The 23,924-nt window shown below is 44.8% G+C and overlaps 1 protein-coding gene across 1 annotated transcript in view; it reads right to left on the bottom strand.

Moving 5' to 3' along the window:
- Positions 1–23,924, bottom strand: part of Gnal (G protein subunit alpha L) — a 147,415-nt gene that overhangs the window by 99,209 nt on the left and 24,282 nt on the right. The window lies entirely within an intron of this gene.

Genomic DNA, 23,924 nt, shown 5'->3' with positions numbered 1-23,924 from the left:
ATGGTCCTCAGTGTGGCGACACCTGGGTACTGAGCACTAAGTCCTACAAGCCTTTGCTCAGCTCTCTCCAGACCTCACATTTTCCCTGGCTATCAGCATGACCTGACCTGTGTCCCAGAGAGTGGATACTGACAGGGTTTCTTTATCCTGTAGTCAGACCGTGCCCTCTTGGTCCCTCTGTCTGTCGCATCTCTTCTGGCTGCCTCCAGCTTTCTCCACTTGCTTCAATCCACTCCCCACCCCCCGCCCCTCTGTGTCCCTCCCCCCTTCCTACCTTCCCCTCTCCCTCCCCTCCCTGCTTCTCCTGATGGGGCCTAGTTTTCACTGCTGGTTGCAAACTTAGACCTGCAGTCCCCACTCTCACTGGTTTCACCAATCCTCCTCCTGGGACTCCAGTCCTGAATCTCTCCCGACTCCTAAAACTTCAACCCCAGTAGTCTGACAGTGTCTGGAGCAGAGAATACTCTCACCAGAATTACCAGTAGATTTGGGGATGTCTGGTCCCTGTCCTCTCAGGAAAACCAGTCCAGTCAGATCCTCTTCTCGAATCTTGGCCTGTAATTGCCACGCACCACCATTCTAGTTTTGCTAATCTCTGCCTAGTGGATCTCAGCCCGTCCTTTCTCCCCAGACAGAACCGTTGGCCCCTGTGACTATCCACACCCCCAACCTGCTCCTTCTCCCTACTTTCTTTGGATTTTCTAAACCATTCGGAATGGGAGTGATCCTAGTTTTTTGTTTGTTTGTTTCTTTCTTTCTTGCAAATAAAAAAAAGTTCATGTGTCCTGTTGGCTGTTTCCTAAATCTGCATCCTGTCCTCTCTCACCACGATGGTCTCTGATCACTAATTCTAGGCACGATTTCAGCAGCAGAGGCCCGTCTCCGCTGTCTCCAACCTTAATGGAATGCAGCCTGAGAAGTGTTGCTCTCACATGCTACTCGGACCATCTGTCCCCATCTGCAAACTCCTTCCCTGGGTCTTCTAGACCTTGGCCTTCAATCACCAATCCTCCCTTTCCCTCCCCCTCCTTCCTAACAAGGTAGGTTCAGACGCACTGTTGCTCTTCTCTGGGGATAGCTATGGTCCCTTCTCTAGGTCAACTCCTAGTTATTCTCTTTGGCTTCAATGTCTCCCTTGTAGCCACACTGTATTAGTAAGGGTTCTGTAGAGGAACAGAACAGACATATGACTATAGACTTAAAGGTTGGCTTACAGGACCTGGTTTGGGTAGCTTGTAATGGACACATGACTATATATATATATATATATATATGTTACAGGGGATTTATTAGATTGGCTTACAGGACCTGGTTTGGGTAGCTTGACATTGGCAGTCTGATGCCGAGAGGCTGAGAATCCTTAGTTGCTCAGTCCATGAGACGGGATATCTCAGCAGCACCGGTCACAAGCTGACAATCTGAAGAACTCCTGGAGAGCTGCTGGCCTTCACATTGCTTTAGAAGAAGCTTGCTCTAAGACCGGCAAAGGGAAGCTTCCAGAACAGGCTGAATGAACTCATCAGTGAGAGCGAAGGCAGGCAAAAGGCCAAGCCTCCTTTGTGTCCTTCCATCTGAGCTGCCGCCGGACGGCGCTGCCCACATTCAGGGTCTGTCTTCCCGCTTCAAAGTTCTGACTAAGATTAAGAAAGCCCCTCAAAGGAGTGCCCAGTGGCTTGCTGTTTCAGTCGATTCCAGATCCAGTCAAGTTGACGACCAGAATTAGCCACCCCACACCCCTAGAATCCCCTTTCCGTATCTCACAGAGCCCACGATCTACTTCTTATCTATCACATCTGATGCATCGCAACTTCATTAGACTGTGGGTGCCTTGAGGGCCGGGCTGGCCACCTTCTCCCCCGACCCCCACACCCACAACAGTGTCTGAGCAAGATAGTCACTGTGACTATTTATTGACTGCAAGAAGAATTCACAAAAGCCAGAGACAATTCTTGACTGAGGCATGGGCTGGTGTGATAGGAATTTCTTAGATTCATAAAGTATTTCCCCAGTGTAGCATTATATTGAAAAGAAAAACACTTTCCCTTCTAGAAACAAAAGCAACAACTTTTTGACATAGGTAGCTATAAACACACAGAGCCACATTCCATTTTGAACTACGTTCAACACTCTGGTTTTGTAGAAAACTGTTTAGCACAGTTGCCACATTTGTGACTGTGCTAACACAGGTATCAACCCAGAAAACACCAAAGCTGTTAGGACAGGAAGGAAGTCAAGATGAATATAGGTGCATAGCATTGTGTGGGTAGCTTTGTAAGGGTTTGTCTTGTCCGTTTTAAATGCTGGCACATCTATACATTGTTAAAAAGAGGTGGAAACAAAACAGATTTCACAAAACAGTTATAAAGGGGGGATTTAAATTAGAACCCCCCAAGTACATATTTAAGGTAGTATGATACTCAGTTACTCTAAAAGTATAGCAAAAGGTTGTAGTTTGATCAGCTATATCAATTAGGGTTATAGTCAAACTGATGTATTGTAACATTGTGTTTTCTGTTTCTTGAGAGTTTTTTGTTGTTGTTATTTTTACATGTAACAAAGGAAAAACATTTAAAAAGAGGGCAAGAAATTACTCCAGTGGCATGCTTTTAACATGCAAATGTCTGAGGTCTCTTCTCTTGCTTTCTTCCTTATTCTCTGGGCCCCTCCACTACTTCTGTAAAACTTGAAAATAGAAAGCAAAAACCCTCAACTGCTGTAAATCATGCAATTAAAGTTAATTTCTTACAAATATGAACTTTGGATCACTGTATAGACTGTTAAACCATGTGAGACAGAAAAAAATAGGATTAAATACATTGATGTAATGGAAAACAGACCACACTGCACCCAGAAAGTTAGTAGCTAGCAATACGATTGATAACACACACATCGGAAAAGTGGCTTCTGGCTGTTGAGTGATGGCTGGTACTGGCCTAAGTCCTGTCTCTAGGGAAAATTTTTAGTGTAAAACAGGAATTCTTGTCACTCTCATTTTAAGAGCTCAGAGTGGAGACTTAGAAGGGTGACTGTCTGGCTAAAAAGCTGTCCAGTACAACCGTGTGTGCACCAGGGCACTCTGTTAGCTCGCATGCTCCATAGTCTAAATCGTGACGGTGCCTGCTTTGTTAAGTGATTTCAGTGAAAAGCGTAAAGACAACCTCAGCCTGTTATTAGGTTCAAGGCCTTCCTTCCCCTCTCTCTCCCTCCCTCCCTTCTTTTTTCCCTCTCTCCCTTCTCTTCTTCCCTCCCCATCTCCTCTTCCTCCTCTTCTTTATCTTTGGAACCAAGCCCAGCGTCTTGTGCATGCAAGTGCCCTTCCTTCCAGTTACACCCTTGGCCTCCAAACCTCAAAAGTTTTAAATCCAATAATCTGTTTTTTGCTCTTATACCCTCATCCATGTTTCCAAAATTTGAATCAGAATCCAAACTACTCACTGGCTCATCTGGAGCCAGGGAGCAGAGCTGTAGGGTCACTCAGAAAACCGATTTGTGGTCAGAGCAACGAAATCATCTGTTGCTAGGCAACCTGAAGACCGCAGCACTAAGAGGCTCCCCAGGCGAGGCACATAATACCTTGCAGGGGCTACGGGCAGCCCTATGAGTCTTACCAGCAGAGGGAGCCAGCATACGGCGCCAGCATACGGGATCAGGGGGAAAAAAAAGAGGAAGGCTCTGGGATGTGAAAGGGAAGGCCTTTGAGATCTGTGGGGTTTGAATGAAAATGGCCACCATAGGTCCATAGCTTATGAGTGGCACTATTAAGACATATGGCCTTGTTGGAGGTGTCTCACTGGGGGTGAGCTTTGAGGTTTCAGAAGCTAAAGCCAGGTCTAGTGTCTCTCTCTTCCTGCTGCCTGCCTACATCCAGGTGTAGAATTCTCAGCTCCCTCTCCAGCGCCATGTCTGCCTGTGGGCTGCCATGCCTCCAGCCATGATGACAATGAATTAAACCTCTGAAGTGTAAGCCAGACTATACTGGCTAGGTTTGTGTGTCAACTTGACACAGGCTGGAGTTAGCACAGAGAGAGGAGCTTCAGGTGAGGAAATGTCTCCATGAGATCCAGCTGTAAGGCATTTTCTCAATTAGTGATCAAGTGGGGAGAGCCCATTGTGGGTGGTGCCATCCCTGGGCTGGTAGTCCTGGGTTCTATAAGAAAGCAAGCTGAGCAAACCAGGGGAAGCAAGACAGTAAGGAACATCCCTCCATGGCCTCTCCATCAGCTCCTCCTTCTTGACCTGCTTGAGTTCCAGTCCTGACTTCCTTTAGTGATGAGCAGCCATGTGGAAATGTAAGCTGAATAAACCCTTTCCTCCCCAACTTGCTTCTTAGTCATGATGCTTGTGCAGGAATAGAAAGCCTAAGACATAGCCCTAGTTAAAATGTTTTATAAGAGTTGCTTTGGTTACGGTGTTAGGTGTTTATTGCTTCACAGCCATAAAATCCTAACTACAAGAAGGTCCGAAGACAAAGGTAACCAAGTCGTAGCCCCCTTATACTGAGGATACAGAGAGGTAGAGCCTTTCAAAGGTCCGATTTAAATCTCTTACATTGCTTTGTTTTTACAAGTTTAAAATAACGACTTAAAGGTTCCTGTGTGCTTTAGTCCCTCTGAATGAAGATCTCGAACACTAAAGAGAGTCACAGCTTCTCTCTGGTGAACTGGGACCGAAGTCCAGGAAAGCAAGCAAGAAGGGGTTGCATCTTCTTCTCAGGCAGTTCCCTGAAAAAACTTAATTAGCAAGTAGATGAAAAACATTCAGGACGGCTATTTCAATTAGAGACAGCCCTAGATTCAGGAAATGAGAACGAATCTGGAAAAAGCAAGCCAGCTGATGTTGGGCGCTAAACGTGAGGGAAAGAACTCAGCTGGTTGTTCAGCCGTATCGGTACTTTTGATGATATTAAAGACTAAGACTGCAGTAAGACCTTTGGTGTGGGCTCATCAAATGTTCTAGGTACAGAACAATCGTGAAAGCTGAAGAGCCGCTAATTTCAGAGCGAGAACAGTGGTTGGAGAAGTCGCGGCCAGCAGCGGCTCACCAACTGGGCCATGTGGTAGCACAGGGTAGCCCATGCAGGGGTCCCTGCACAACAAATTGCACAGCTGCCTGTTGTTTTAGCTGACCACTTAGGGTCTTGGTGGAAATACGAAAATAGGCTGTCATTCATTCTCAGCAGCCAAAATTACAGTATGACCTAATTAAAATACACATAGAAAATATTATGGTACATTTTCACTTTTTTTTTTTTTTAAACAACACAGAAAAGCAGAGAAATAGCTTCAAGTTTCCTTTTCTGTACATACTCTGAGATCAAATATTTTAAAATTTATTGAAATGATGTGTCTCCTTTTTCTTACTCCTACAACAAAAGTAATATGAAGTAGCTGTGAAAGGCACCATCCACAAAGGATTAGGAACTGACAGCTTTAAACACCAAAATAGCAGCACATCAGTAGGGAAAGGATGCTAAATGTCACGCACTTCTCTCTCTGTCCAAAGCTCAGGATTATGGTGTCCCTGTTAGAATATTCACTGTGGCACTGAGTTTATCCACTGTGTATGACATGGGGTAGGAGACCACTAAAGACATTAGAAAAACAAACTCAATACAACAAAATATCCTGTGTGCCATAGAAGGGCATTGGCAAACAGAAGGGCGCCATCAATGCTTCTGGTCCCGAAATCCTGGGAAAGCCACCAAACTCGACCAGGCCCTGTCATGTTTAAGTGAGTGTCTTCCAAAGTCTCTGTGTTAGTAGGAGCTTGGTTTCCAGGCCAGAGGATGAGTGCAAAGTGGTAGAACTTTCAAGAAGTGGAGCCTAGTTGGGGAGGGAGTGTGTCTTCTGTTCACTGAAAGTATGTTCTCAAAGAGACATTGAGACTCTAGCCTCTTTTTCTTTTACATCTTGGCCAAGATATATGTGTGTGTGTGTGTGTTTATGTTGTGTTGCTGTCTCTGTGTCTGTATGTCTTCTGTCTGTCTGTCTCTGTGTCTCTGTCTCTGTGTGTCTGTTTCTGTTGCTGTCTCTGTGTCTGTCTGTCTTCTGTCTGTCTCTGTGTGTCTATTTCTGTTGCTGTCTCTGTGTGAGTCTGTCTGTCTATGTCTGTGTGTGTGTGTGTGTGTGGTTTTTTACTGAGTTGTGTCATCAAGAGAATGAGACACCGATGGCCTAAAACGTTCTCAGCTGTGAGAAGAATAAAGCTGAGACCCCAGAGTCTGTCTCTGTAACCACTTTTGACAAATACCAACCCAGAGGCAGAGGCGGTTGGCAGAGGCACATCTAGGGACTAGAGTATTTTAAGAAAAACTGCATGTATCACAGTGACATTTGAAACATATTTTACGAGCCACACATGAAACAAAAGGGCTCAGTGATGAAGCAGGAGGCCACATCAGAACAATGTCAATCAGCACCCTGGGGTTTATTCTGCTCTTTACCTTAAGAAACCAAGCAAACTTTTGGGCTCCAGCAGATAGATATCCCGTATACGTTGTTTAATAAAAATATTGAGATTAAGAGACCTGGAGCCTGGATAACTCTTGGTTCATCTGGGACTCAGAAACCTATCTGCAGTGCTCAGAACAGGTATTGAAGAGGGTGTCTCTGGGAGGAGTTGGGGTACAAAAGGAAAACAATAATGTGATTTAATTCCATTTACTTAAAATGTGTTTTTAAATGTTAACCAATTCAGATAAATTGAAATCATGTAACTTTTCTCATTATAATGCAATAAAGCTTAAAAAAATATTGAAACACTAATGTGAAATTAAAAAAAAAAAGTCTACCAAGATTGAAAGATACTCTTTCTTCACTAATTAACAATGGCCACATGAAATAAAATTTAAAAAAACTTTGCAAACCAATATAAGCTGCATGAACATAGCATATATTTTAAGGAATATCTTATGGTTAGAAAAAGTTTCAGTATTTAGAGATGGTTCTAGTTCAAGTATTTCTATTCACAAACCTTTCTTATAAAGTGAATCCAATTCTACAAAGTCCCTTCATTGGACAAGAGAGAGAGAGAGAGAGAGAGAGAGAGAGAGACAGAGAGAGAGAGAGACAGAGACAGACAGAGACAGAGAGACAGAGAGACAGAGACAGACAGAGACAGAGAGACAGAGAGACAGAGACAGACAGAGACAGAGACAGAGACAGACAGAGACAGAGAGAGAGAGAGAGAGAGAGAGAGAGAGAGAGAGAGAGAGAGAGAGAGAGAGAGAGAGAGAGAGATTCTGAATTTTAAATGTTGGACACTGTTTTTGTGTCTTGTGTTGGTTACAACTCATATGATGTCCCAGCATGGATCTTAGCAGTAACATACTGACTCTGGACTCCCAGGCTGTCTACCTGCATACATCTTGTATGTTAGCAAATCACATGATAGTAGACTATGAGGAAAGCTGGTTAACAACATCCCAGTTCATATGAGCATAATGAGGCTCATATAAATTGAACATGCCTTCTTTCCCATGCTATCATATATAAGGACAAGCCAGGAATGGTGACTCATGTCTCCAAATCTCAGCACTTAAGAGGCTGAGGCAGGAGGATTGATATGGGTTTCAGGTTAATGTGGGCTCTACAATGAGTCCTAGGTTAGCCTAAGCTTCAGAAACCTAAATGAATGAATGAATAAAGAAATGAAAACTAGAGAAAACTATAAAAGCAGTTTCTTATGCTCATGAACAGCTGTAAGATAAACTATAGGTGAAGTACTTTTTTTTTAAAATTGGATATTTTATTTACATTTCAAATGTTATCCTCTTTCCTGGGTCCCCTCTGGAAACCCCTTATCCCACCCTCTTTTTCCCTGCTTCTATGAGGGTGTTCCCCCACCCACTCCTGCCTCTCTGCCCTGGTAGTCCTCTGCACTGGGGCATGGAGCCTTCCCAGGACCAAGGGCCTCTCCTCCCATTGATGTCCAACAAAGCCATCCTCTGTTACATATGCAGCTGGAGCCATGGGTCATGTACTCTTTGGTTGGTGGTTTAGTCCCTGGGAGTTCTAGGGGGTCTGGTTGGTTGATATTGTTGTTCTTCCTATGGGTTGCAAATCCCTTCAGCTCCTTCAGTCCTTTCTCTAACACCTCCATTGGGGACCCGGTGCTCAGTCCAATAGTTGGATGTAATTATCCACCTCTATATTTGTCAGGCTCTGGCAGAACCTCTCAGGAGACAGCTGTATCAGGCTCCTGTCAGCAAGCACTTCTTGGCATCCACAATAGTGTCTGGGTTTTGTAACTGTATATGGGATGGATCCCCAGGTGGGGCAGTCTCTGGATGGTCTTTCCTTCAGTCTCTGCTCTACACTTTGTCTCCATATTTCTTCCCCTGAGTATTTTGTTCCTCCATCTAAGAAGGACTGAAGCATCCACACTTTGGTCTTCCTCCTCCTTGAGCTTCATGTGATCTGTGAATTGTATCTTGGTTATTCCAAACATTTGGACTAATACCCACTTATCAGTGAGTGCATACCATGTGTGTTCTTTTGTGACTGGGTTACCTCACTCAGGATGATATTTTCTAGTTCCATCCATTTGCCTAAAGAATTTCATGAATTCATTGTTTTTAATAGCTGAGCAGTATTGCATTGTATAAATGTACCACATTTTCTGTATCCATTCCTCTGTTGAAGGACACTTGGATTGTTTCCAGCTTCTGGCTATTATAAATAAGGCTGCTATGAACATAGTGGAGCACGTGTCCTTTACTTCTAATTCACAAATCCAAACCTAAAATGGTATGAATTCTTAAGGTTTTTTAGATGCTGACATGATCCCCCAGTGGAAATACCCCACCTGACCTCAAGTGAAGGGTTGAACTGGAAGCACAGGTGCACTAAAAATACAACACAAAGTTACCTTCAGGCTGTGTGTGTAAGGTGTACATGTAACAAGGTAATTTAGTATTAAGACTGTAGTCTTGGGCTGGTGAGATGGCTCAGTGGTTAAGAGCACTGACTGTTCTTCCAGAGGTTCTAAGTTCAATTCCCAGAAACTACATGGTGGCTCACAACCATCTGTAATAGTAGGATCCGATGTCCTCTTCTGGTGTGTCTGAGGACAGCTACAGTGTATTCATATACATAAAACAAACAAATAAATCTTTAAAAAGGACTGTAGTCTTATCTGAAAGATATGATTATCTCAAGATGTGCAAGTGTGTATCCTAGTCTGCACTAGTTGTCAACTTGACACCGTCCATATCACTTGAGAAAAGAGTCTCAGTTAAGTAATTACCTTTATTCAGCTGGTCTGTGAAGGGGTTGTTTGGACTGCCTTACCTAATGTAGGAGAGCCCAGCCCACCGTGGGCAGCACCATTCTCTAGGCAGATAGTCCTAGACTGTAAAAAAAAAAGCTAGCTAAGCATGGGTCTGTGAGTGTGTCAGCAAGCAGCATTCCTCCATGGATATTGCTTCAAGTTCTTGCTTGAATTCCTGCCCTGCCTTGATGGATTGTGACCTGGAAGTGTAAGTCATATAAACCCCTTTCTTCCCAAGTTGCTTTTGATCAGGGTGATTTTATCACAGCAACAGAAAGGAAGCCAGAACAGTATACAAATATTCTAAAATCTAAAACTTCCCAAATCTGGAAGCCATTTTGAACAGGCAACATGCAACATCTATACCCCAGGCATTCTGAAAGCTGAGTGTGACAGTTTGTATGCACCCACAAATGAATAGTGCCAAATGGCCTTTATTACACGTGGGAGGGTCTGGAGAATGGGGAAACACTTCATGGGGAAAGAGAGACCACGGCACTGCTTGAACAGTGTGTGTTGGGACCAGAAAAGATGTGCTTGGCAGGTGAGGGAGAAGTAGAGATGCAGATGTGAGCAAAATTAAGGATAGGGTGGTGGTGCTAGAAACAAGATGGACAGAAGTGAAGACCAAGTCAAGGTTGGCTGAATAAGGAGAGCCTTGGAGAAACATATATTGCCAAGACAGCAACGTTTCCTAAGCTCTAATCTCTCTGATGGAGTGTCTATTGGCGAGAACATTCAAAATCCTTTCTATGTTGTGACTGCCCTGCAAATGGCTGAGGGCAATGGACCAAGCCCATTGGGTTGTGATAAGAATGGTTTGAATGAATCCATTTTTCACAGTTCATACTAGGTGGTAATTTCTCAATAAATCTAGTAAGTATTATCACTTAGTATCAATTGAACAGACACCTATCCATTTTAGTCTTCTGGACAAGGCAACATATTAACATCTTTAAGAATTCTTTTTCTTTTTTTTTCTTTTTTTTTTTAAATTAGGGCAGATTCATTCAAAGTGAGTTATCACATACTCAAAAGAGATTTCCTGAGGACCTTCACGCAGCTGAGGACATAAAGGCAAAGTAATAGACATGTATCTATGACTATATGTCTCTCAATAAGAGAATGTGACCTGTGCAGAATGGAGGAAGAGACGGCTTTAGGATGGGAGGGAACTGGCATGCACTAGAACATACGGCGTGGTTCTTGAAGATATCATGTGAGGAGGACCAACCAACCTGTCACAGAAGGACAAAGGCTGTTTCATCCCACGCATCCCCATACACAGCCCACAAATAAAGACAGAAAACGGAATTGTGGTGGCCGGTGCTGGGAGGAGGGGATGAGGAGGCATGGTTTAACGAAGGCAGGGTTTCAGTTCAGGAGAATGACAAAGTTCTAAGCACGGACTGTGGGGACAGTTTACAATGATGTAAATGTGCTTAGTGACACAGAATGGGACAATTACAAGTGGTTAAAATGGCACATCATAAAAATATTTTATTAAAATGAGAAGAGGAGAAGAACGAGCAGAATCTTCGGCATGGTATCCGTAGAAGAGAGAGATTCTTCTGGAGTGAGAATACAGGTTTGTAGTTTCAGAGAGGGCTTCTCCCAACTTAACTCTGCCCCCCAAAAGGAATGGGCTCTACTCCATAGCACAGGTTGACCTCAACTTCATGGTCCTCCTGCAGCAGCCTTTTGAGTGTTTCATCACTATTAGCATTTTGTCCAGGCTCCGCCTCACAGTTAACCTGGCAACAGCCAGGTGTGCCTGATTCACTATAAAAGGATCTGCTTACCCCCTCCACTCTCTCTTGCCGCCTTGTTCTTGCTTTGTCCTTTGACCCCTTCCTTCTCTCTCCCCACTCCCCTCCTACCTCTCTCCACGTGCTCATGTCTGGCTGGTTTCTCTCTCTTCCTCTCTCTCTGCCTTTCCCTGTCTCTACTGCCCTCCCAACTCCCCTCCCCACGACCTGAATAAACTCTATTCTATACTATACCATGTGGCTGGTCCCTCAGGGGGAAGGGATGCCTCAGCATGGGCCCACGGAGGCACCCCCTTCCCCCACAGCTTACCTCACCCCCACGAAACATATTCCTTCTCTCTTTATCTTTTTATAAAACATAACACTCACTACCTCCCGCGTTCTGACTTCTGAGGAGCTTCCTTCTCCTTAGGCACTTTTACTCCAGCGTTAGGTCCTCACCAGAGGGTTGCAGTGTATAGAATGAGGGACAGCTATAGGTCGCATGGGTCCTTTAGAGGGACAGCTATAGGTCGCGTGGGTCCTTTAGAGGGACAGCTATAGGTCGCGTGGGTCCTTTAAAGTTCACCATTTCACCATCCATCTCTCATGAGGCCCATTTGTAAACTTAGATTTTATTTCTACAGTGCTGAGGATCACACCTAAGCTCTTTCCACACTAAGGAAGTGTTCCCTCCCGGAGGTGCACCCCATAGCCCCATGAAAGCATGTAAGAAATATGTACTCTACTCTTGGGGCATTGCTGGGCCTTGCGATTATGAGTGTGGATAACTGTTATCCCTGACTTCAGATATCACGATGATGGTCTTGTCAAGTAGAATAGACTGGCATCTGTGTTCTGTGATTCCTATCAAGATTCCAGTGGGAACAGGTAGGGATATGTCGCTCAGTTCTAAACATGTAGAAAACAAAATCCCTGCTTTCCCAGAGGAACTTCCACTAAAGCGGTGTGAGCTGCTGCTGCACACCTTGGGTTTAAAAAGCCAGCGAAAGGGAGCTGACTTCCCACACCATATTTAATCCTCACAGCACTGCCCACAGCTCTGTCTGAAGGTTACACGAGGGACTGGACAGTGGGCAGAGTCTCACTCCCAGGAGGACCTGGAACCTGGCTCCCTATACACTGCAAGAAACCGCACCATTTTCTTTCCCGCTTTTGTAGAACAAGCCTGCCTCCCCTCCCACTCATTAGGGAGATTAATCTGCATATAATGACGGTTGAATTAATTATCTCTCTGCCCAGTTGCCTTAGCAACTGGTTTCTTTTAGAATTTTGGTTTAGTTACAGAGTTGAAAGCCACCATATTCCGCATGATTGGGTATCAGGTTAAATATGAAATTAAACAGAACATAAACTCATTTTATCCCAGGCGCCAACTACATCCTTTTCTCAGAAAATGCAGTATTCTCAAACTTGAAGGGCAACTGGTGGTGAGTAAGTGGGAGAGAGCTTAACACCCATTTGTGCATTGTGGACTTCGCACACACACTGATGTTTTGCACACTTGGGCCTTGCATTTCTTTCCAAGACTTTAAGCTACAGGTAGGGCTTGGGTTGTGTGGCTCAGAGACAGAAGGGTTTCTTGTATGAGGCTGGGGGTTTAGTCCCCAGCTCTAGAAAAAGTAAAGAGAAAGAAGATAAAAGAAGAAACCACAAAAGTTGACATCCAAGAGGGATTGTCTCATTCCAGAAAAAAAAACCCAAAAAACCAAAAAACAAAAAACAAAAAAACCTAAACAAAGATAGGGAAGCCAAATTTGTGTAACCAAATGTAGAGATATGTCAATCCTGTGATTGACAGGAAGCGGTGGCATATAAATACGGAATTGGAGAAGCAAAACCAGAGACAGAAACAAACACAGGGGTCATAAGAACAGCATGAGGTCACACTCATCACTAGGTTGGCTCGGGACTCTGTAAGTCCATGTGTGTCTATGTGTGTATCGATTGCTCTGTCTGCTGAGAAAAGCCAGGAAACTAAGATCTCCCTGTAATTGCGGACATACTCATGCGACAAGAAAGGAACCTCTTTGGAGTGACAGCACAGATTTGTGGTCTCAGGTGGCAGTCTTTCCATTTGAACAGGGTCTTATGGGTAGGAAGGGACAAGAGAGCACCTCTTACAGCTAGCTGTGCTCACCCTTACAGCACTGAGTTGGCAGTGTAAGGCTGCAAACGGCCAGCAGCCAGAGGGACAAACATCCTGCAAGCCACACAGTTGGGAGATTTGAACTCCAGGCTAAGAGGCAGGCAGCTCCTCTGTCCGGAGCTGCTGCTGGTTCTGGAGGAGCCACCTCCACTGCATCTCCAGACAGCTGCCCTTGTCTGCTAAGAGGCTCTCCCTGACTCTCTATGCTGGCTCCTGGCACTGCAGAAGACTCAATGGTGGAGACAAAGCTCAGGGCACTTTCTCAAAGCCATTCCTGATCAATGTGGCACAGAGGGGCTCCCTGTTGTTGCTGCCTCTGACACATCGCTACCACCCAGTGGTTTTCTGAGCCCTCGCCCACACTTTTATAAATAACCAAATAACTCTTTGCTAACTGGTTTAGATAGTTTGTTATTCTCCTCCCCCACCCCTCTAGGATTCCCACCCAACAGTGCCTTCCTCTGAGCTGATGGCACTGGGCACAGCTTGTGACAAAGGCCTGGTTCTCAGTCCCCAGTCCTAATCTGCCAGTGCCTTTGTTTAGTTGCGAACCTGTACAACTGTGTAGATAGTCCCGGCTCTGTGGTCTCAAGAAGAAGATGAACCAATGGGCTGGAAATATGCAAAGCTAGATGCTCAGCTGAACCTAACTCAGAGAGCCCAAGGCCCGGCACCATGCGGAAGAGAACACAATCCAAAAGAAGAGAGGCAGGGGAAACATTTCGGCAAAGTTGCAAGACCTTGTTGTTGACAAGGCAGAGCGAAGGAGATGTAAAATGGCTGGAGATTATTAGAAACTGACCGCAAACAAATACATCCGGTTTAAAGCACGCATATGGCATTACTGTTTGGAAGCAAGCTAATTTTTTTTCTTTTTCTCATCTGTAGGGATTTTAAAATCACACACAGTGAGTGTGCGCAGGAGCCCCCAGATGACTGGCCAGCAACACACACATCCATTTTAAATGTGAAATAACGTCAGGCTTACAGGGATGCTGGGACATGTGTGGACGGGTTTAATGCGCACTCAGCACCCGCATGCCCAGACTGTCAGCATTTTCACTGTTCACTTTCATAATCACTCATTCCCATCATCCCTGAACTATTTGAAAGCAGGCTGTGACATTCTGCTTCTCTCAATGTCTACTCGCTAAGGACAAGTGTCTCTTATGCAGTGACAGGACGCTGTTCACTCATCTAGTCTAGGTCTGGAGCTAGTCAAGGATGCTCTACTTAGAGACATGGTCTGAATGTGCCACCGACAAAGGCTCATGGCACTTGGTGTGGGGGAGTGGGAGGTGGCAGAGCCTTTCAGAGGTGGAGGAATTGAGGGGACAGTCATTGGTGACATGATCTTTGGAAGGGATCTGAAGCAGCTCCAGTTAGTTTTCATGAGACTGAAGAGTTAGAGAAGAGCTTCCCTGCTCTCTCTGGTCCTCTGTAGCTTTCTCATCACTGTAACCTTCTCCTTCCTCAGAGTCTTCCATCACGACGCCACGGCCACAACGCCTTCACTTATAGGTGACATCATGCTAGTTGGACTTTCAACCTTCAAAACTGTGAACTAAGTAAAACTTAAAGGTTACCTAGCTTCAATTATTCAGTTCCAGCGACGAAATCTAGACGGATCCATGTCTTCGAGTAGTAGTCACTGCCATCCTTCTTCTAAGAGTCAACCCAGGTTTCGAGAATGTTTCATTTTTTAGGTTCCTCTTTTAGTATAGCTGGGAAACCCACACGGTGTAGTTGTCCTAGAAGAATCATTGTGAAGGATGTTTTCCACGTTTGATAGGTAGCCTCTGGTAGCACAGCAGGAAGGGCACTCTAAGAGCCCATCATGACCCATGAAAGGAAGACTCCTGTCCAGGCTGCCCCTCCTTCTCTAGCTTCTAGAGTTCGAGCATCGACTTGCATTGCTTTCCCTTAACAACAGAAAACTCACATGAAAACAATTTGTCCCTCATTGTCGCCCTTTCTATTTGACCAGCTCATGATTGGCACCACTTTTTAATATCTCGTAAAATACTTTGCCAGCCTGCACGCTGGCCAGCTTCTTCTTCTGCCCTTCTCGGTTCACAAGACCTAAAGGACCTTCCCGCTGTTCTCCTATAGCCTGGAATCTTGGTTGTGTTGGTCATTGTTCTATTGCTGTAAAGAGACGCTGTTCATTGATTCACTGATATCATGGCTGTATCCACGAGCAGGATAGCTTTTATAAAAGAAAGCATTTAACGGGGGGCTTGCTTTTATAGTTTCAGAGGGTTAGTTCATGATCATCATGGTGGGGAGCATGGTGGCATGCAGAAAGACATGTTGCTGGAGAAGGAGTTAGGAGTTCTACATCTGGATCTGCAAACAGCAGAGAGAGAGAGAGACAGACAGAGACAGAGAGACAGAGAGAGAGACAGAAAGAGAGACAGAAGAGAGAGAGAGACAGACACACACACACAGACAGAGACAGAGACAGAGAGTCAGAGATACAGAGAGATACTGGGCCTGGTTTGGGCTTTTGAAACCTTGAAGTCTAACTCAAGTGACACACTTCCTCCAACAAGGTCATACCTATTTCCAAAAGGCCACACCTCCTAACCCTTTTCAAATAGTGCCACTCCCTGATTGCCAAGCATTCAAATATATGAGCCTATGGGGTCCATTCTTATTCAAACCACATCAGTGGCCTATATCCCTCTTACCCCCTACTTCCTCCCCTATTGCTATGGTTCTTTGAAATACTTGGTCGTTCTCCCAGAATGAATGCCTCTTCCCTGTTCATCTGGTCAGACCATTAATGACTGCAGGTGAACAAGAGGAGTCCAGCAACATTCATTCTGTCCGGTGTGTTCCCCTTGAAACCCAACTCCCACCTATTGAACATGCCACAGGATCATAAGTTTGCAGAGTCCCTGTGCCACACAGGATGCAAGCTGTTCTAACGTCTGCCAGAGCCTACTGCTCTCTGAGAGGATCTCACTTGGGCCAGGCCTCTCAGCTCTAGCTCTGAGACTCAGACCCAGAGTGACTGGACTGATTTAACTCATACTCTGGGACTTGACCAATTCATGCAGGGACACACGACTGTTTCTTTTTCCTAAATCACTTGTACCAGGAGACCACAGAGCCTCTAGAAAGATGTCTGTCCTTTGAACAAATGCTTCAGAGTGCTGAGGTGAGCTTCTTCCCTATCCTTGTGTGTGGGGTTGAGAGCCTCTTCTACGACAGATGTGTTTGTAGGGTGAACCAGAATGTCCAGGAAAGTGTAGAATTATGTGGACATACATCTTGTGCCTCTCCTTTCCTCTCCTCCCCTCTTCTCTCCTCTCCCCTCTTCCCTCCTCTCCTTTTTCCTCCCCTCCTCTCCCCTTCCCTCCTCTCCCCTTTCCTCTCCCCTTTACCTCCCTCTCCCCTCTTCCTCCCTCTCCCTTGTCCTTCCCTCTCTCCCTTCCCTCCCCTTCCCCTCTCCTTTTTTCCCTTCCCTTCCTTTCCCCTTCCTTCCCTTCCCTTCCGTTCCCTTCCCTCCTCTTCTCTTCTCTTCTCTTCTCTTCTCTTCTCTTCGCTTCTCCCTCCTTTCCTCCCTTCCTCCCTCCCTTCCTTCTTTCTTTTTAGAATTATGTCTAAAAGAGAAAGAGCTCAGTGACTGGAGGACAGAAAGCTGCTGGTGAGCAGTGTGCAGCTTGAATAGCTCCAGCCTTTGTCTTGCCCAGCTGGGTGCTTGCCCTGTAGCCCAGCCTCCTGGCTTGGCTACATCATTCATCAGAGGGAGCACTTCTGTGTGAAGCAATTCTTTCTTGTGACAGAGCTGAAGCGCTGCTAGTTTACGCTTGTTATGGTTTGATTACAAAATGTTCCATAGACTCCTAGGTTTGAAGACTCAGTCCCTAGTGGAAGGCATTATTTATTTCTGTAGGTCCTGGAACTTTGGAATGTGGGGGGCTAGCTGGAGGAAGTGGATTACAAGGGAGCATGTCCAAAGGGCATCTTGCCCCTGTCCCTTCCTGTTTCCCTATGTCCTTGCTTGTGGTTGTCCTGAGGTGAGGTCTTGCTTTTCTGTCACTATGCTCTGTCCCAAAGGCCTAGAAAGAGAGTCGGCTAACCACAGACTGAAGCCTGTTTATATGCCAAAATAAACCCATGGTCCCTTAAGTTGATTTTGTATTTGCCACAGTATTGAGCACCTGTGAGCCCCTCAGACAGCATGAACCTGGATGGGTAGCCACCTGACAAGGCTGGACTACACCAAGGCCCTGGTGCACTTGGTAGAACATACAGTTCCTGTCTAGCTGGAGAGTAGGAGGAGGGTTGGTTCTCTGTGCAACACCGCCACCTGGTGGTTGCTTTGAGGGATAACCCATTTGTGAGTACAGACCTCGAGGATCCCCAAAACACAATGAAGAGCAGAGAGCAAGAGGGGCTACCTCCAGGTTTGTTCTTCAGTGGGTCCCCCTTTCCAACTCTGCCTCCTGCTATTCCTTCTAAAAGCTTAATTATTTTTTTAAAGATTTATTTTATTTATTTTACATGTATGAGTATACTGTAGCTGTACAGATGGCCATGAGCCATCATGTGTCTGGCTGCTGGGAATTGAACTCAGGACCTCACTCCAGCCCGCTTGCTCCAGCATAATTTACTGCAGTTGTCTTCAGACGCACCAGAAGAGGGCATCAGATCTCATTACGGGTGGTTGTGAACCACCTTGTGGTTGCTGGGATCCGAACTCAGGACCTTTGGAAGAGCAGTCAGTGCTCTTACCCGATGAGCCTTCTCGCCAGTCCTAAAAATTTAATTATTAACAGACTTGTTCTTTGACAATTTCATGTTTATTATACACTTTTGTCACACCCCTTGTCCTTTATTGTCCCTCTCCCACCCCACTAGGTCCCTTCCTCCCACAGATTCCCCATCTCACTGTGCTTTGCTCTTGCTTTGTGACCCACTGGTGTTAACTAGGACCTCTTACTTGGGCATGGGTTTGAGGCTTTCCAGAGGAGCGTAACTCATCAGTGGCTACTTCACTAAGACAAAGACTTCCTCTCCCCCAGCAGTGGTTGCCCTTAGGCATGACCCACCAATGGTTCCTCATCTAGGATCACATGTTTGTGGGTCCAGTCTAGTGCAGGTTGTATGCAGGCAAACACAGTTGTCATGAGTGCTCGAGTCACATAGCCATGCTGTGTCTTAAAGATAGCATTTCATGGCCCTTCTTCCCACTCCCTCTGCTGCATTGTTCCCTGAGGAGGTGACACAGCTGTCACTTTTTAGGGCTAAGCACTCAAAGGTCACTTGGTCTTAGCACCTTGTCCAGCCATGAGTCTCTCTATTAACCATCATTTGCTGCAAAGAGAAGTTTCTTTGATCAAGACTGAGGTGTAAGTATAAATATTTAGGAGACTGTTTGACAACTTGTTACTTCAGTTAAAAAGAATAAGAATAAGAATAAGAATAAGAAGAATAAGAAGAAGAATAAGAAGAATAAGAATAATAAGAATAATAAGAAGAATAAGAATAAGAAGAAGAAGAAGAAGAAGAAGAAGAAGAAGAAGAAGGAGAAGAAGAAGGAAGAGGAGGAGGAGGAAGAGGAGGAGGAGGAGGGAGAAGGAGGAAAAGAAGAAGGAGAAGAAGAAGAAGAAGAAGGAGAAGGAGAAGAAGAAGAAGGAGGAGGAGGAGGAGGAGGAGGAGAAGAAGGAGAAGAAGAAGGAGAAGGAGAAGGAGAAGACGAAGAAGGAGAAGGAGAAGGAGAAGGAGAAGGAGAAGGAGGAGAAGGAGAAGGAGAAGGAGAAGGAGAAGGAGAAGGAGAAGGAGAAGAAGAAGAAGAAGAAGAAGAAGAAGAAGAAGAAGAAGAAGAAGAAGAAGAAGAAGAAGAGAGAAGAAAAAAGGGGGGGTATAGGTTAGCTCCTCATGCTTATCCTCCCAAGTCATGGACCAGGTCCTCAGTACTGATACTGAAATTTCTTTTCTCAGATATGGGTGTTTGGTTGTTTGGTTTGGTTTGGTTTTTCAAGAGAGGGTTTCTCTGTATAGCCCTGGCTGCCCTGGAACTCACTCTGTAGACCAGGCTGACCTCGAACTCAGAAATCTGCCTGTCTCTGTCTCCCAGGTGCTGGGATTAAAGGCATGTGCCACCACGGCCCAGCTTCAGATCTGGGTTTTAAAGATGTGTTGGCTCACAGCTGTAGAATATTTCCAGGGAAAGCTGTGCCTTCCTGGGTTTGATCTGACCAGCCCCCTTTCTGCCCAAACCTGATAGTTCTGAGGGATGCAGGGTTTTCTTCATTTTATAGAGCAGGAAACTAAAGCTCAGATAAAGGCTGTCTCTTAAGGTCATGCCAGTAGAATATTGACAAGTCTAGATCCAAATCTCATTCCTCTGGTTCTTAGGCACTGTCCTTACCATGTGCCTTTAATGACTGCAGCCTTTCATTCTGGGGAAATGAAAGGAAAAAATTAAAGCTTTGGACCTGTGCTGACTAGGAAGAAAAGTTATGGGCCTAAGAATCCATCACAAGCTGGCCCACATAGGCCTGGGAATGAGCAAGCAGTCTGTTAGACATCCTGAGAACTAGCAGGTCAAGAAGACATAAACTACATGTCTGGGCAGATATGGTTTAAGGTCAGATGTTCTGTTGACTCAGATTAACACCAACTTTAGGAATTTTCCACTCTGTTCTGCATGTAATAATTAATATTTGAACTAGCCAATCATGTATGGCCACACTGATCCCTTTGTTCCCCCAGACCTTTTCCCTATATAAACCCCTAACTTTCGAGCCTCGTGGTTGGCTCCACTATCTCCTGCGTGAGATAGGTGTGGTGCCGAACTGGAGTGCCCCAACATTAAAAACTACCTCTTGTAATTACATCAAGACGGTCTCTCGTGATTCCTTGGGTGCGCGTCCTCCCGAGATTTGAGTGGGGGTCTCCCCTCAGGGGTCTTTCAGAAATTGTTCCAGCCCAAACCACATCCCTCACCATGCCTCACCCCACCCCACTTTTTAAAGCATACTGTGTTTGTCATTAGAATTATATCCATTGTCTTTGGAATCCATGTTCTTTCATGTGCTTGGGGCAGGGACCCTCCCATCAGCCTGTTGTTGCTCAGACCAACATGGGGGAGGGAATCTTAAATTGTGTTGCCTATGCACAATTCAAAACTGTGAAGTTTGTAGCTTTAGTCTTTTTTAATGAAAACTAATAGCACTAATTTTTTTTATTTTTTTTAAAGATTTATTTTATTTATTTTATGTGTATGAGTACACTGTAGCTGTACAGATGGCCATGAGTCATCATGTGTGTGGCTGCTGGGAATTGAACTCAGGACCTCTGCCATCCCTGCTTGCTCCGGCCACTCTCACTCCAGTGTAATTCACTGTAGCTGTCTTCAGATGCACCAGAAGAGGGTGTCAGATCTCATTACGGGTGGTTATGAGCCACCATGTGTTTGCTGGGATCTGAACTCAGGACCTTCAGAGGAGCAGTCAGTGCTCTTACCCGCTGAGCCATTTCACCAGTCCCCATAATAGCACTAATTTAAATGCTGACTTGAAATGCTATTTTGTAAGGTTTAGATGTAAATAACCTAGGTCAGCAGTTTGTGGGTGTGAGAGACAGAGCTCTTCCGTTGATTTTGTTTTTAACTTGCTTTTGTGCTAAAGTTCTCCTCTTTCCTCCTCCAAGACCTGTCACCTTTGTTTTAATTAAACGGTCCTTTAACACATACCCCCCCCCCACACACACCACACCACACACACATGCACACACACAATCAATTGCTTGCTTTTACAACAGTTGTGCCACTACTGTGCCAGTAAGAGCCTCTTGTCTGCCAAGTAGATATTGTAGCACGAAAGCTCCAAAGATAGGCAAGACCATTGCTGATTTTTCTCCCTCAGCTTCCTGAATGGTCATTCTGGCTTTAGACAGACTAGCCAGCATCACTTCCAATTCCTGGCTCATTTGCAACATAGTTGCTTTGTATTCTGCAGCCAAGGAATGCTGTGTCTTCTTCAGCAGTAGGGCCTTACCAGTTCTGGTGGGCAACCAACGGCAATAGCTATAACTTGTATAGCTTGTTGGGGGTGGGGCTGAGTCCATTCTAGTCAACTCCTGGAGAGCTGTTCCAAGCCTCATACTAGGATTTTCAATAACCTATGGCTTCTGGGATTGACGTTATTCACCCATGCAGGAAGCCCGATGTAAAGTTCCCTGCCCCTTTTGAGACAGGTTATCATTATGTATCCCTGGCTGGCCTTAAACTCAGAGATCTGCCTGCATCTGCCTCCCAAGTGCTAGGATTAAAGGTGTGCACCACCATGCCCAGCCCCCTTTGAAGTGTTCTTAAAGTTATATTTTAAATGTGTTTATAAAGTAGTGGGCTTCTCCATGGTTTCTTTGTGCATCCTTATTTTGATTACGTCTCACTGAGTAAAGCCATGCCCTATTCCTCACCCACCCGTTTAAACTGTTTCACCCCTGCTACCCTCCCCACTTTAGGCCTCTTCTACTGCCATGCCCCCCTTTGTCATTTCCAGCTATCTGTGGATATTTCAAGTTAAATAAACAGATATAAAAGATGGAAGCTATGATCCACATATAAGAGAGGACATGTAGTGTTTGACTTTCTGGCTCTGGGCTGCCTCAGTCAGTATGGAATTTTCCAGTTCCATCCATCTTCCTACAGTTTTCATAAGTTCACTCTTCATGACCATCCAAAAGAGCAATGGTGTACTCATATACATAACATAAATAAATAGATCTTTAAAAAAAATCACATTTTAATTATTTGTTCTTCAGCTGACGGACATATAAGCTGATTCCATTTGCTACTTATTGTGAGCAGAGCAGCAGCCAACACGGTGTGTAGTGGGATTGCACACACCCAGGAGCAATATAGCTGGATCATTCTAGGTTTCTGAAAAATCTCCAAACTGATTTCCAAGGCGATCCCGCTACTTCAAACCCCACCAGCGGTGTATTGGGGTTTCTCCCCTTTTCATATCCTTGTCTGCATCTCTTCTCATCGGTATTCCTGGTGATGGTCATTCAGACTAGGGTGAGGCAGGTTTTAATCTGCATTGGCCTGATAGCTAAAGATGCTGGGAACACTTCGTAAGTGTTTACTAGCTGCAAACACTTTCTTCTTTTGAGAATTTTGTTTAACTAACACAGTCAAGTTTCGAGCTTGTCGTTTTCTCTTTTGATTAAAAAAAAAAAAAAAAGTTCGCAGGGCAGTGGTGGCGCACGCCTTTAATCCCAGCACTTGGGAGGCAGAGGCAGGCGCCTTTCTGAGTTCGAGGCCAGCCTGGTCTACAGAGTGAGTTCAAGGATAGCCAGGGCTACACAGAGAGACCCTGTCTTGAAAAAAACCAAGGGGTGGGGGGAAGTTCTTTTCATAGTCTAAGCCCTAATTCTTTGTCAGATGTATAGCTGACAAAGTGTTCTCTCCTCCTTTCCTGGGCTGCCTCTTGGCTCAGCTAACAGTTTCCTATGCTGTCTAGAGGCTTTTTGGCTTCGCAGGATCCCCATTTGCTGAATGTGCTACTAGAGTCCTATTCAGAAGCGTGCTTACACATGGAAGCACATGCTTTGTCCTCTAACACCTTTGGAGCACCACATCTCAGGGCGAAGTCTTTGATACCTCTGGGGCTGATTTGTGCAAGGTGGAGATAAGGATCCACTTTAACACTTCCACTTGCTCATCTCCAGTTTCCCCCACACCATATGGTTGAGATCTTGACTTTTCTCCACTGTATGATTTTTTTTTTTTTTTGGCATTTCTATAAAAACGAAAATGCAGTAGCTGAAGAAGTGTGTACTTTTATCTGTGTTCTCTGACCTCCCCCACTTATCTGCACGCCTGTTTTGTGCCATATTCTGTTTTTATTGCTATGGTCTTTATTCCGAGGTAGTATAATTTGAAATCAGTCATGGTGATCCCTTCTGCTGTATTCTTTTTGTCCAGGATCGCTTTGGCTATCATCAGTCTTTGTGCTTCATATAAAAGTTAAAATTACTTTCCGTGTGTCTATGAAGAATGGTCCTGGAACTTTGACTGGGAACTGCACAGGAATTGCTGGTTGCATTCAGTAGGATGGTCGTTTAATTCTTCTGATCTCTTAGCACAGGACCTCTTTCCATCTTCCCCACTCTCTTCAGTTTCTCAGACTTTTTACTGTAGAGGTCTTTCGTTTCCATGGTTCTGTTTATTCCAGGTGTCTTACATCTTTTATTGCGGTCATTGTGAATGTGATTGTTTCCTGGAATTCTTTTTCAGTATGTTTGTCTCTGGTCTAGAGGGAGGCAGTGGTTTTTGTTTTAGTTTTTGTTTTTTGTTTTTGTATGTTATTCTTGTACCACTTTGATCCTCTGCCAAAAGTGTTTATCAGCTCTGAGACATCTTTTGGTGTCTCTATTAGATTCTCCTATGTATACTGTATGGAGTTGTATTATCTATAAAAAGGGATATTGGATTTCTTTTTTATATCTGTATTCTTTCCATTTCCTTCTCTGCTCTCACCAAGACTGCAAGCACTGGACTCAACAGGAATAGGGAGAGCGGGCACCTTTGTCTTCTTGCATCATGTTATTAGTGGGGATGTTGGGAATTTTTCTCTTACATGAGATGTTGGCTCTAGATTTGTCATATAGAACATCTTTATGTCGATGTATGTCCCCTATATGCCTAGTCTCTCTGTGACTTTCATGTTGGATTTTGTTTTTAAGAAGGAACCCCCTCCCTCCAAAAA

This window comes from Mastomys coucha, unplaced genomic scaffold, assembly GCF_008632895.1.
Source record: "Mastomys coucha isolate ucsf_1 unplaced genomic scaffold, UCSF_Mcou_1 pScaffold13, whole genome shotgun sequence".
Taxonomy (NCBI): Eukaryota; Metazoa; Chordata; class Mammalia; order Rodentia; family Muridae; genus Mastomys; species Mastomys coucha.
The sequence above is the reverse complement of the archived record's forward strand: the minus strand, read 5'-3'. Positions and strand labels throughout refer to the sequence as shown.